Source organism: Sapajus apella, unplaced genomic scaffold (assembly GCF_009761245.1).
Source record: "Sapajus apella isolate SASKATOON/1434 unplaced genomic scaffold, GSC_monkey_1.0 scaffold9, whole genome shotgun sequence".
Classification (NCBI taxonomy): domain Eukaryota; kingdom Metazoa; phylum Chordata; class Mammalia; order Primates; family Cebidae; genus Sapajus; species Sapajus apella.
In genome coordinates, this window is record NW_022436949.1 from 16,581,972 (window position 1) to 16,595,387 (window position 13,416).

The 13,416-nt window shown below is 32.8% G+C and overlaps 1 protein-coding gene across 1 annotated transcript in view; it reads right to left on the reverse strand.

The window, feature by feature from the left end:
* KLHL1 (kelch like family member 1) overlaps positions 1 to 13,416 on the reverse strand; it is a 428,234-nt gene that overhangs the window by 40,656 nt on the left and 374,162 nt on the right. The gene's annotated exons all lie outside the window — the stretch shown is intronic.

Here is a 13,416-nt window from a genome sequence, read left to right on the forward strand (position 1 = left end):
ACATGACTCCTGGATAAAAGAAGAAAGTTTACTCATAGCAACAGCAATAGTCAAAGGATCATCAATTTTTGTTTCTATTGCTGGTTCCCCAAGCCCCAGTTCCCACAGGGTGATCCAAAGAAGGTAATCAACATGGCCTTAATGTTTCCCTCCTCTTGATCAAACTTTTGACAGTTTCTCCCTGTGTCTACAGCCCAGACTCCATTTTCCTTAGAGCATTTACTTTAGAAAACTTGTAATTGCAAATTATTTCTCTGCTTCGTTGAAATGTAAATCTTTGATAAAACCTCTTGCCAATTTCACAACCCAGGCCTGTCTTTCTCAAGGATCTGGGAGCTGCTGTCCCTTTGAAATTTAGTCATTAAGGTAGTCTATCTTCCAGACTCCCTGGGAGTATAGGAGCCTAACTTCAATTGGTACCTTGCAGCAAATTATAAAACTACCTTTTGACATAAAGATAGAAGAAAGCTAACCATTCCTTTGAGCAAGGCCACTTAGCAAACACAAATTATCTATGATCCACCTACCCAATCTAGTTCCTAAAAACTCTACCACCTTTGTTTTAGCAGAGTTGAGCTCAGTCACGGTTTTGGCCTATCTTTTTTTATTACAAGCCTTCAGTAAAGTCTTTCTTGCCTGTTTACAATTGCCTCATACAATGTTTGCTTTCAGAGGGTTAATGTAAACTTATACATGCAGCAGATTGCATTATAGAAAACAACTATATAATGGACAATAAACATGTATACCATTGCTCTAGAAGGAGATACAAGCTTTATTCATTTAAGCATGACTGCATTTTATTTTGGGGATAGGAACTATCTTTATGTTCCTAGTCTTTCTGTTAATCTCTTTTTTAATATATTCCAGAACAAAGGGCACTCAGTAATTTTACTTCAAACGTGTAGAAATATGAGAGACCCATGAAAAATTGTCTCCTAAAACTGATGTGAAAATAAAATGAGAACTCATTTATCATTCATTCATTTAACTATTATTCATTGACTGACTTTAATTTTCAGGAATTATTACTGGCATCCAGGACACAGTGACAGATTAGGCAGACAAAGTCTCTGCCCACAGTGAGCTCTTATATCAGTCAATGAGTCAACTAAAATAAGTCCATTGTTCCCAATAAGTGAGTATGCTTCAACATATTACACAGTAATGCAATTAAAATTTAATAAAGAATAAATGTACCCAAATAACATTAAAAATGTTCACAACATACATTCAGCTTAGGGATGTTATTTTTATACAACCCTATGCATGTAGAGGGATAGTGTTTTGAGTACAGGCATAGGTAAAATTAAAAAGCATGAGCTTCAGATGTTGTTCTTTCATTATGTAGCTTGACATGGGAAATGGGGATTAGAAAGGATGAGTAAATGGGAAGGTTGAGGTTATTTCAAAAAGATATGGTATAATCTCATAGGCTTTTTTTTCTTATTTTTTTTTTATTATACTTTAAGTTCTGGGGTACATGTGCAGATCGTGCAGGATTGTTACATAGGTATACACATGCCATGGTGGTTTGCTGCATCCATCCCCCCATCATCTACATTAGATATTTCTCCTGATGTTATCCCTCTCCAATCCTCCCACCCCCTGCTATCCCTGCCCTAGCTTGCCCACCCCCCAACAGGCCCCAGTGTGTGATGCTCCTCTCCCTGTGTCCATGTGTTCTCATTGTTCATCACCCACTTATGAGTGAGAACATGTGGTGGTTGCTTTTCTGTTCTTGTGTCAGTTTGCTGAGAATGATGGTTTGCAGATTCATCTATGTCCCTGCAAAGGACATGAACTCATCCTTTTTGATGGCTACATAGTATTCCATAGTATATATGTGCCACATTTTATTTTTCCAGTTTATCATTGATGGGCATTTGGGTTGGTTCCAAGTCTTCGCTCTTGTAAACAGTGCCAAGGTGAACATACATGTGCATGTGTCTTTATAATGAAACAATTTATATTCCTTTGGATATATACCCAGTAATGAGACTGCTGGGTCAAATGATGTTTCTATTTCTAGATCCTTGAGGAATCGTCACACTGTCTTCCACAATGGTTGAACTAATTTATATTCCCACCAACAGTGTAAAAGCATTCCTATTTCTCCACATCCTCTCCAGCATCTGTTGTCTCCACATTTTTTAATGATCATCATTCTGACTGGCTTGAGATGGTATCTCAATGTGGTTTTGATTTGCATTTCTCTAACAACCAGTTATGATGAGCTTTTTAAAATATGTCTGTTGGCTGCATAAACGTCTTCTTTTGAGAAGTGCCTGTTCATATCATTTCCACACTTTTAATGAGGTGTTTTTTTCTTGTAAATCTGTTTTAGTTCTTTGTGGATTCTGGATATTAGCCCTTTGTCAGATGGGTAGATTGCAAAATTTTTTCCCATTCTATTGGTTGTTGGTTCACTCTAATGCTTGTTTCTTTTGCTTTGCAGAAGCCCTTAAGTTTAATTAGATCCCATTTGTCTATTTTGGCCTTTGTTGCCATTGCTTTTGATGTTTTAGTCCTGAAGTCCTTGCCTATGCCTATGTCCTGAATGGTGTTGCCTTGGTTTTCTTCTAGGGTTTTTATGGTTTTATGTCTTCTGTTTAATCTTTAATCCATCTGGAGTTAATTTTTGTATAAGGTGTAAGGAAGGGGTCCAGTTTCAGCTTTCTGCACATGGCTAGCTACTTTTCCTAACACCATTGATTAAATAGGGAATCCATTCCCCATTGCTTGTTTTTGTCAGGTTTGTCAAAGATCAGATGGTTGTAGATGTGTGGCGTTACTTCTGAGACCTCTGTTCTGTTCCATTGGTCTATTTTTTTTGCTTAGGATTGTCTTGGCTATGTGGGCTCTTTCTTGGTCCCATATGATGTTTAAGGTGTTTTTTTTTTTTTCCAGTGCTGTGAAGAAAGTCAGTGGTAGCTTGATGGGGACAGCATTGAATCTATAAATTACTTTAGGCAGTATGGCCATTTTCATGATATTGATTCTTCCTAACCATAAGCATGGAATATTTTTCCATCTGTTTGTGTCCTCTCTTACTTACTCGAACAGTGATTTGTAGTTATCCTTGAAGAGGTCCTTTACATGCCTTGTTAGTTGTATTCCTAGGTATATTATTCTCTTTGTAGCAACTGTGAATGGGAGTTTGCTCATGATTTGGTGCTCTGTTAGCCTGTTACTGGTGTATAGGAATGCTTGTGATTTTTGCACATTGATTTTGTCTCCTGAGACTTTGCTGAGGTTGCTTATCAGCTTAAGGAGATTTTGGGCTGAGACAATGGAGTCTTCTAAATATACAGTTATGTCATCTGCAAATAGAGACAATTTGACTTCCTCTTTATCTAATTGATTACCCTTTATTTCTTTTTCTTGCCTGATTTCTCTGGCTAGAACTTCCAGTACTATGTTGAATAGGAGTGGTGAGAGAGGGCACCTTTGTCTTGTGCCAGTTTTCAAAGAGAATACTTCCAGTTTTTGTCCATTCAGTACGATATTGGCTGTGGGCTTTTTATTATTTTGATATATGTTCCATTGATATGTAGTTTATTGAGAGTTTTTAGCATAAAATGCTGTTGAATTTTGTCAAAGGCCTTCTCTGCATCTATTGAGATAATCATATGGTTTTTGTCTGTTTCTGTTTATGTGATGGATTATGGTTATATGTTTTTGTATGTTAAACCAGCCTTGCATCCCATGGATGAAGCCAAGTTGATCATGATGGATAAACTTTTTGATGTGCTGTTGCATTTGGTTTGCCAGTATTTTATTAAGGATTTTCGCATCAATGTTCATCATGGATATTGACCTGAAATTTTCCTTTTTGCTTGTGTGTCTGCCAGGTTTTGGTATCAGGATAATGTTGGTCTCACAAAATGAGTTAGGGAGGATTCCTTCCAGAGAGGTATAGGTAGATATTCACATGTATCAACAATAATTAGCTACATGGAGATTAAAGTGAAAACAACAGTGAAGTTTTCAAAGAGACACTGAAATCAACTTTTTACTGAGCACCAATTAGATACAGAGTAGGCTTTAGGATAGGTTGTGTGCTTTGGATTGGGTAGAAAATATTTTGATTGATTTATGCTCTTCTGGAGAATATGGTATCTATCTGAAAGGACTAGATCACTAGGATAATCTAATGAAACTAATAAATTTGAAGTTTGTTATAAGAGCAAAAGAATATCACTGAAATATTTCACAATAGGGATGTGGTTGCTATGACAAATTTATTCTGGATGTTTTGTAGCAAATTGATTGGAGTCAGGTTACATGGCAGTAGGGAGATGATTAGAAGGAAATTTCAGAAATTCAAAAAGTATAAGGTGGCAGATTGAATTAATAGGTTTTAGTTTAAACAGAGAAAAGTGAAAATATTTGAGATATATTCTGGGAGTCTTGCTGTTGGAATTTATTGCTAGAAGGTATAGGGGTATATGAATAGAAAGAAAAAAATCTGGGCTGGACACAGTGGCTCACGCCAATAATCCCAGCACTATGCAAGGCTGAGGAGGGCAAATCACTTGAGGTCAGGCATTCTAGACCAGCCTGGCCAACATGGTGAAACCCTATTTCTACTAAAAATACAAAAATTTGCTGGGCATGGTGATGTGTGCCTGTAATTCCAGCTATTCAGGAGGCTGAGGCAGGAGAATCTCTTGGACTTGGGAGGTACAAATTGCAGTGAGCCATGATTGCCCCACTGTGCTCCAGCCTGGGCAATAGAGTGAGACTTTGTATTAAAAAAAAAAGAAAAAGTAAATTAGGGATATATAAGAGATAAGTTGATTAAACAACTGGGTAAATTTTAAGGGTAGAAAACTTTGAAAATTATTTTTGGGGAAAATTTGAGATCTCCATTTTCGATGTGTCATGTTTAAAGGGATTATTAGAGATCTAAGTGAGAAAAATAGGCAGTTAAATATACATGCCTACAGTTCAAGTCAGTGTTGGAGGTATATGTAAAAATTTTGGAGTTATCAGCAATTATATGGCTTTTAAAGCTATTGACCTAGATATAATCAGTTAGGAAGATAGTATGAAGAGAGAATGTAACAGAGACCATAATCTAGCTTTAAGCAGCTCTAGTTTCGGTTACATGAAAAGAAAACAAAAAAATAGAGACGAAATGGCCAGATAGATGAGAAGACAATCAGAAGCTTTTGGTATTTGGAAAGTAAGAGTGGAGAAAGTTTCTAGGAGGGTGGAAAAAAAAATAGAGAAGAAATGGCCAGATAGGTGAGAAGAAAATGAGAAGCTTTTGGTATTTGGAAAGTAAGAGTGGAGAAAGTTTCTAGGAGGATGGAAAACAAAGAAAATAGAGAAGAAATGGCTAGATAGGTGAGAGTAAAATCAGAAGCTTCTGGTATTTGGCAAGTAAGAGTGGAGAAAGTGTCTAGGAGGATGGGCTAATCATTGGCTTTCATATTTCTGACCAAGTGCACATTTCTACAGGATTTGAACACAGGTTCTGCACATGGTTTAACCCATTCCAGTTACTGCTTAGTTATATATCCTGCAAACATCATCCAAATGTGCCTTGTTTTTCTTAGTTGCTGGAGGTTACTTGACTTTATGAAAATGTTTCACCCAAAGTATAACATATACTACATTAGCATATGAATATATATTAAATTATATAATATATATATAAATGTAAAACTTGTAAGTGTTCAGTTTGATGGTATTTTATCACAATAATATCACAATATACCTACCAACTACAGCTTCCATTCCAAAAATGTAACAATATTTTTTGGGTTGATTCCTTATATAATAAGTTTATTCCTGATTTGAACTTATAAATTAATATATATTTTTAAACCTTCCTTTGAAGTTGTATCTGTGACATTTCTATTCAGAAATTACATGAGATTGTAGCATCCTTTTTATTGCATATATGATTACACTGTATGAGTATGCCACTTGCATAGCTTAATTCTATTGTTGATGAAAATTTGCCTGGTTTCCAGTTCTAATATTTAAAAAATAAAGCTGAATTGTACACTTCTTCTGATGCACATATAAACTCATTTTACCTAGATATAAAATTGCTGTGTCATAGAATATACTAACATTGAAATTGAGTAAATGTATCAATAAGTTTTCCAGCTTTCTTTTTTAACCAATTTTTCATTTCCCCAAGTAAAGGAGAGAAACCTCATTGTCTAACTATCCCGCCACAACTAGTCACTGTGAAACATTTTAATTTTAGTCATTCTGATCAGTGAGTAATGGTATCTCATCATTCTGTTAGTGTTCACCAACTTGATGACTGGTAAAACTAAGCATTTTTTCAAGTGTTTTATGGCCATTTGAATATCCCTTTTTCTGTAAGCCTGTTAAAAGCCTCTTCATTTTTAATTGGATATCTCCTATTAATTAGATAATCTCATCAGTTTTTAGTAGTTCTTATAATCAATTTTAAATATTATTGATATAAATTCTTAATTTTTCAAATTATACTTATTAATTCTTTGTTAATATTTGCATTACAGATCTTTTTCACTGTGTGGCTTGCATTTTCACTTTCTTAATCTTGTCCTTTGATGAAAAGCAGTTAAGTTCACTTGATTTAGGAAAAAGATATTACTGCAATATCAAAAAAAAATAATGTTTTTAAAGAAATGAGGTTGGTGGAATTGATATCTGCAAATAGAAAAATGGACCATGACCAATACACAAAAGTCAATCTAGATGGATCATAGAAGTAAATATAAAAATTAAAACAATGAACTTTTCAGAATTTAACTAAAAGAGATAACAATGACTTTTGAGGAAGACAAATATTTCTCAAACAGAACATGAAAAATACTTGTTCTAAATTTTTAAAAAATATAAAAAATTGTAAATATTGACATTAATATCCCTTTGGTATTCCATATGAATTTTTAATTTTTTAAAAATTTTCCCAATTTTCTCCCAGTATCTTGATGAAATCTTGATGGAGATGTTATTGAATACATAGAAATTGGAGAAAATTAGTATCTTTAAAACATTACCTCTTCTAATCTAGAACATGGCAATATATACTTTCATTTTATTAAGAATTTAATTTCCTGAGTAATGTTTGTTTGAAATTTTTATTAGAACTTTTATATATCTATTACTGAAGTGATCACTTCACATTTGATTTCCTTATGCTATTACAATTGGCATTTTTTTCATTTTCTATTTTTTTCGTCAATAAATAGAAAATAGGTTTTTATATATTAACTATATCCAGTAACCTTGTGAAGTATTTATAAATAATTTTCACAATAATCCACATATTCTTTTGTATTTTCGACACATGCAATTATGTCATCCCAAAATAATGCCAGTTGTATTTCTTTCAATATAATTACTATACATTTTAATTCTCTATTTTGGTTTATTTCAGTAATATTATATGGATACATGTTTAGCATTTAAAATTCTTCTTGCTGAATTGATTGTTTTGTCAGTTTTTTTTAAATTAAGTAATGCTTATTGCTGTAAATTCCAATGTATCTAATTAAAGAGGTACACTAAGAATTAAATAAATTATAATTCATCCTAAATAATTACCTACACTAAGGTTTTTTTGATTCCAACATGCTAATCTTTGGCTTTGGTTATTTAATCTAGTTATATTCAATGTAATGGCTGATTTTATTAGATACAATTTTAATATTATTTCATCAATTCTTTTTCTCATTTTTTTTCTCTAATTTGTTTTTTTGTACTATGGGTAAAATATTTCCTTTTCTTCCTTTTCCCACATGTCATCTTATTGTTGAGAGATCACAAATTATTCAGTTTGTCAAACAGGTAGTAAGATTATCACATAAGGCTCACACAAATGAGAGACCACATGTATAACCAAGATTTGCTAATAATATCAAGAAAAAAAGGCATTCTGATGCATGTGAGAAACACCTGGACCTCTATGACTTCTCTACTTAGGGAGTTCCTTCTTTTCTTTCCAGGATCTTGATGCATTTGTGTGAGCCTCCATAAAAGTGCTAAACTCTAATTACTATCTTTGTCATTCAGAGACCTTAGCCAGTCCTGGCTGCCTGATATCACTTTGACTTTTTGAATGGAGAAAGAAGAAATGAATAAATTTCTCTAGAAATGCCTGGAGAAAGTAGAAACAAATGGTTAGTTAATCTTTGTACTCTTCTCATTCTTTCATATCCTGTTCTCAAGTCCAGGCTTCCTTAGTTTCTCTCTGATGACTTCAAGGATTTGATTTGTGTGTTTTATTTAGCTTTTACAGTTACACATGTTAGGAAGCTCAATCAGATAGCAGATACTCCATCAAGGCCAGAAGTTAAATTTGTGAGTTAGCTTTTAACTTTATTTTTAAGGAAAACGTTTAATAATACAGTCAACTATATTGATTGTCATTAAGGTTTTGGTTTTTGTTTATATGTCAGTAAGAGTTTCCTCCAGTGCTAACATTATATAGGCAAGCTTGTATTTCTCTCTACATTGTAATTTCTTTAAACTGGGGACAACTAGAATAATTATCTCTTGGTGTTATGATGAAGATGATAAGAATTAATATGTAAAGCACTTAGAATCTGATGTATTGCAGTCACTCATTTTTTGCAAACCATTGTAATTGATATTGTTTTCATACTGAAGCCACAGGGCGAATATAAAAAGGAAATTAATGAAAGAGAATATATAAAGGTCCTATAAGCATATAAAAATGTATAATAGAACTAGTAAATAGAACAACCAGGATATTAAAATAAAACATCTTTAGGAGAAAATGTTAGTCAACCAAAAAAGTTTAAAGTATAGCAATATCAAAAGTTGCTAAGAACATTAGGGATTGAGGATTCTTATATAATGCTAATGAATTGAAACTTAGAAACACAACTATGAAGATAAATATAACTATGCTAAGTGAAAATATTGTAATTTAGATTTCACAGAAATATAAAACATTTAATAAATAAAAATATAGCAAAATATACTAATTAAAGTAGAAGGACCAGCAAATATTTAATATAATAAGCCAAGGACTAGTTACATTATCTATTAATTTTTCAACACAAGTGTCCTTTGCTCTAAAAACTAGAAAGTTTACCATCTCTCTACTGAAGATATAATACAGCCCATATTCTAGCGGAGAATATACACAATAAACAAAAATACTGAAGGATTTTATATATTACTATTCTTTAACCAAGGTATTGCCAGTGAGACTACAGAGGTGGGGGCAGGGCAAAATGAAAATAAGTTCTGGTTTAGGAGTCTACCTTCTTAGGCCCAAATTTCAATCCATTACCACCTGTATTAGTCTGGTTTCATGCTGCTTATAAAGTCATACCTGAGACTGGGAAGAAAAAGAGGTTTAATTTGACTCACAGGTGCACATGGTTGGAGAGGCCTCAGAATCATAGTGGGAGGTGAAAAGCACTTCTTATATGGTGGCAACAAGAGAAAATGAGGAAGATGCAAAAGTAGAAACCCCTGATAAAACCATCAGATCTGGTGAGACTTATTCACTACCATGAGAACAGTATGGGGGAAATCACCCCCATTATTCAAATGATCTCCCACTGGGTCCCTCCCACAACACATGGAAATTATGGGAGTACAATTCAAGATGATATTTGGGTGGGGACACAGAGCCAAACCATAGCACCACCAGGATAACATCAGAGAAAGAAACTTAAATTTTTTGTGTGCTAGTATCCTCATCCTTAAGAGTATATAGCTCGTAGCATTTGTGTGAAGAGTAAATAGAAAATACATATAACAGTGCTTGGCAAATGATAAACTTTTAATAAATTGTAGTTGTTATATAAATCAAACAGGATGGTTCTGTCTTAGAGGTGGTCACTAAAACTAAGACATTAAGAATTGCAAGCAAAATGATACACAAAATATAAAATATGTCATTACTCTTAAAGCTTAAATTCCTCTCTCAAACATTTCTAATTATAATTAAATTGTTTATCAAGTAACACATTCCTAGGATTGTTGTTTATTTTAAATACCTATGTTTGGAAAGTATCCATGTTTTCCTGAAAAATATTCATACTTTATTCTTTCACATTATAGAGGAATATATTCTTGTAGATTGCTACAATATATCCAAACTCTAGCTGCCTTATTATGTGATTCTCATATTTCTTGCAGCTGTGATGATTTCCTTGCAGATTGGGCTCATTAAGCAAGGCAAATAATTGGACTAGAATAATTTCAAAATCAAAATGATACATTGAACTACTTCCTAATGATTACTAAAAATATCTTTACAGACGCAGCAAGGTTAAGAGTTTAAAAATATTTTTCTATGTTTTGTTCAGTATCAATATTAAAACTGCATTCTAAAAATAATAGAAAAATGAGAAACATCTAAAGTCATTTTTTATACGATTCTATCTTAATAATTCCATGATGACTTCTAATAATTTTTAAAATGTCTTTTAGATGTTTCATGTTGCCAAAATGTACTTTTTCCAACACGTATAATTATTTACAATTTCTGGACTGTAGCTTCTTGCTTATATTTCCCTTGAGAATTCTGCAGTAAAATATTTACCAGAATTTTTCTATATATTTTTAAGATAGTTTATTGAAAGAAACAAACTATCCTTAATTTTCATGTAACATGGCACAAGTTAAAATCAGACACTTTCCATATGTGTTATAGAGCACATAAATATATCTGAGGAAGATATTGGCCTTTGATTATGGTGAGTGATTGAGGAAGATAAGCTGTCTATACAGATCATTCCCCATAATGCTGTCACATTTTAGCAAAATGTAGAGCCTCCATAATTTCTCTCAAATTAATTATTTCCATATCAATGCAACTAGAGTATTAATTTGTTCTTCTGAAAAAGAAATGATTACTTTTCTTTAACTTTGTTAATATTATCCATTCAGAATATTGCTAAATATATTCCAAGCCACATACTGTTCAATAAAAAGGGTTTTAATTACGTAAAATAATGACAATGGAAAGCTGATTTTTAGTATTTGTTTACTGTTTGCCTATTGGCCATTAATTGTATCTTAATTTGAAAAGCATTACCCTGTAAAATGTATTTTCTTTTGTCTAGGTAGAATATTTTTATTTTAAATCAATAATAACATATTTAAATTTCTTTTTTATTTAATCATTGTGTAAATTAAATTATTATATTATTACTTATATTAGTCACAAAATATATCTAAGTCACTAGTGGTTTCATAATACATATAAAACCTTCCATGTATAACTTATTTTAAACCTTTTTTTCAAAATTATTTGTGAAAATCCTCTACAGGAATAAACTATCAACCAGTAAATAGGTATAATCAGTGATTAGGGTGACTGAATTCCAATGCTTCCAAATAGTTTTACTTTAGAAACAAACAAGGAATAATTAATTAATAATTCATAAAATTGAACACTTTAAAGTTCTGTGCAAAGAATTAAAATAGTTTGCATATTAAGGAAAGAAGAAATGGATAAATAAAATTATATACATTTTACATAAATTAAAAAATTTTTCCAATGAGATATTAAATATAAATGTGTGTAAATATACACACACATATATAGTTTTCATGAACATTACCCCAAAATACATAAGCATATAATATACAATATATACAAATACTCAATTTCTATATCTGTGTAAGTACTATGCAAATCGTAATACATTGATTCATGTACTATTGTAAAATGTTGATCATGGGCATAACACAATGTAGTGTTTTGTATAGATGGTTTTCCCATAATATTACTAAATTATGCAGCATTAAGATTTCTTTTTTGCTTGAGACATAGAAAAATATAATTTATATCAGTGTATTATATTTCATTCTTTCTTTGGTTGGCAATACTGATTATCCAGCTTGGCTGCACATTGAAATTACATGGGAACCTTTGAAAAAAAAATGCCTGGAATATTGAGATTCTAATTTAATTGAACTGGGATAAGATCCAGACACAGAGATGTTTAAAATTTCCCCGAGATGATTATTACATGCATTTATAATTGACAATAACTGCCACAGTGAAACATGATGACAGTACTAGTATCATTGCAGAATGTTTCCAACCAATAATCTGTCTATATCTTTCATTCATGTCATGTGTGTGTGTGAGTATCTGTGTCAGGGGCATGTGGGCATGTGTTACATATAGGTGTATGAAATCAAGGCTGTCATGTAAGTTTAGCTAACTTTCAATTTTATTGTCATACAACTTGCGTTCATGGATTCATTCCTTATGAATCCATATTTCCAGTGCTTACGGTATACCTTCTATATGTTCATAACCTCACAGAGTATACAGATGGATGGGAAGGGTAAAGATAGGACTCGTAAAGAAGGACATGAATAGGTGTTACCTTAATACCTGCTCATGTGATGAAAAGAATGGTTCTTGCCAAGGTGTAAAATGATGCCTGAGCTAATATCTGGGGGAAGATTAAGATTTATTTGGGGATGAGGAATTCTTGGCAGAAGAAACACTGGTGATATGGTAAGAAGAATTAGAGTATTTCTGAGGAGCTGAAAGAAGGCCAACGTAGCAAGAAAACTGGAGAGTCAAGAAACAAGCAGCATGATGTACAGAGGTAAAAGACCATACAATGTTACAAGTTGGGGCTTACAGGTTCCAACGGGAGATATCTCAGAAGATAAGGCTGCTGACCTGGGGATTTAAAGGTTGCTACGATTTTGACAACCATAGATACAAGCCATTTTAAGTGAATGGAATCACTTGAGCAGAACACAGAAATAAAACTCAGGCTATAAATGGCCATAAGCGAATAGGTACTTTACAATCGGCTGTTGTTACAACAATTTGAAAGTGCTCACTCATAACTGAATACAGCCTCTCTGCATCCACTGTTGTCTTTGTATGAAAGCCACACTTCTTACTAAAGGCCTTGTATACAGATATTATTTTTTTTATCCTAAGAGTAGTGTGAAATTACTAATACATTTTAAGCAGAGACTTGATGTATCTGCATGTATTTTTCAAAAAATGTCACACTGGCTGTGTTGTGGAAAATGAGAATATATGTGACCATGCCAAGTAATGTATGCGAGAGGTTATAATGTCTTACTTGTCCTCATGTGATTGCAGTTGATATAAAAAAAAATGAAAAACTCAAGAAATCTTTGCAAATGAGGAGGATGTATTTTTGACTTTCTTTGCTTATACCTCTCCCGCATCTATCCATCAATGCAGCCTGTTATTCAAAATTACAACCCGGTTATGTGACCTTGGAATCGTTATTTAGCTTCTTGTACCTCAGTTTCTTATCTGCACAATGGAGTAGTTATGGTATTTAACCCTATGGGTTGTTACAAGGATTTAATGAAGTGATATATACAAAGCACTTAGAGAAGTGTCTGGCACATCTTTGACATTATGTCAGTGTTCAGTATGGTGAAGATTGTCATAGCAATATA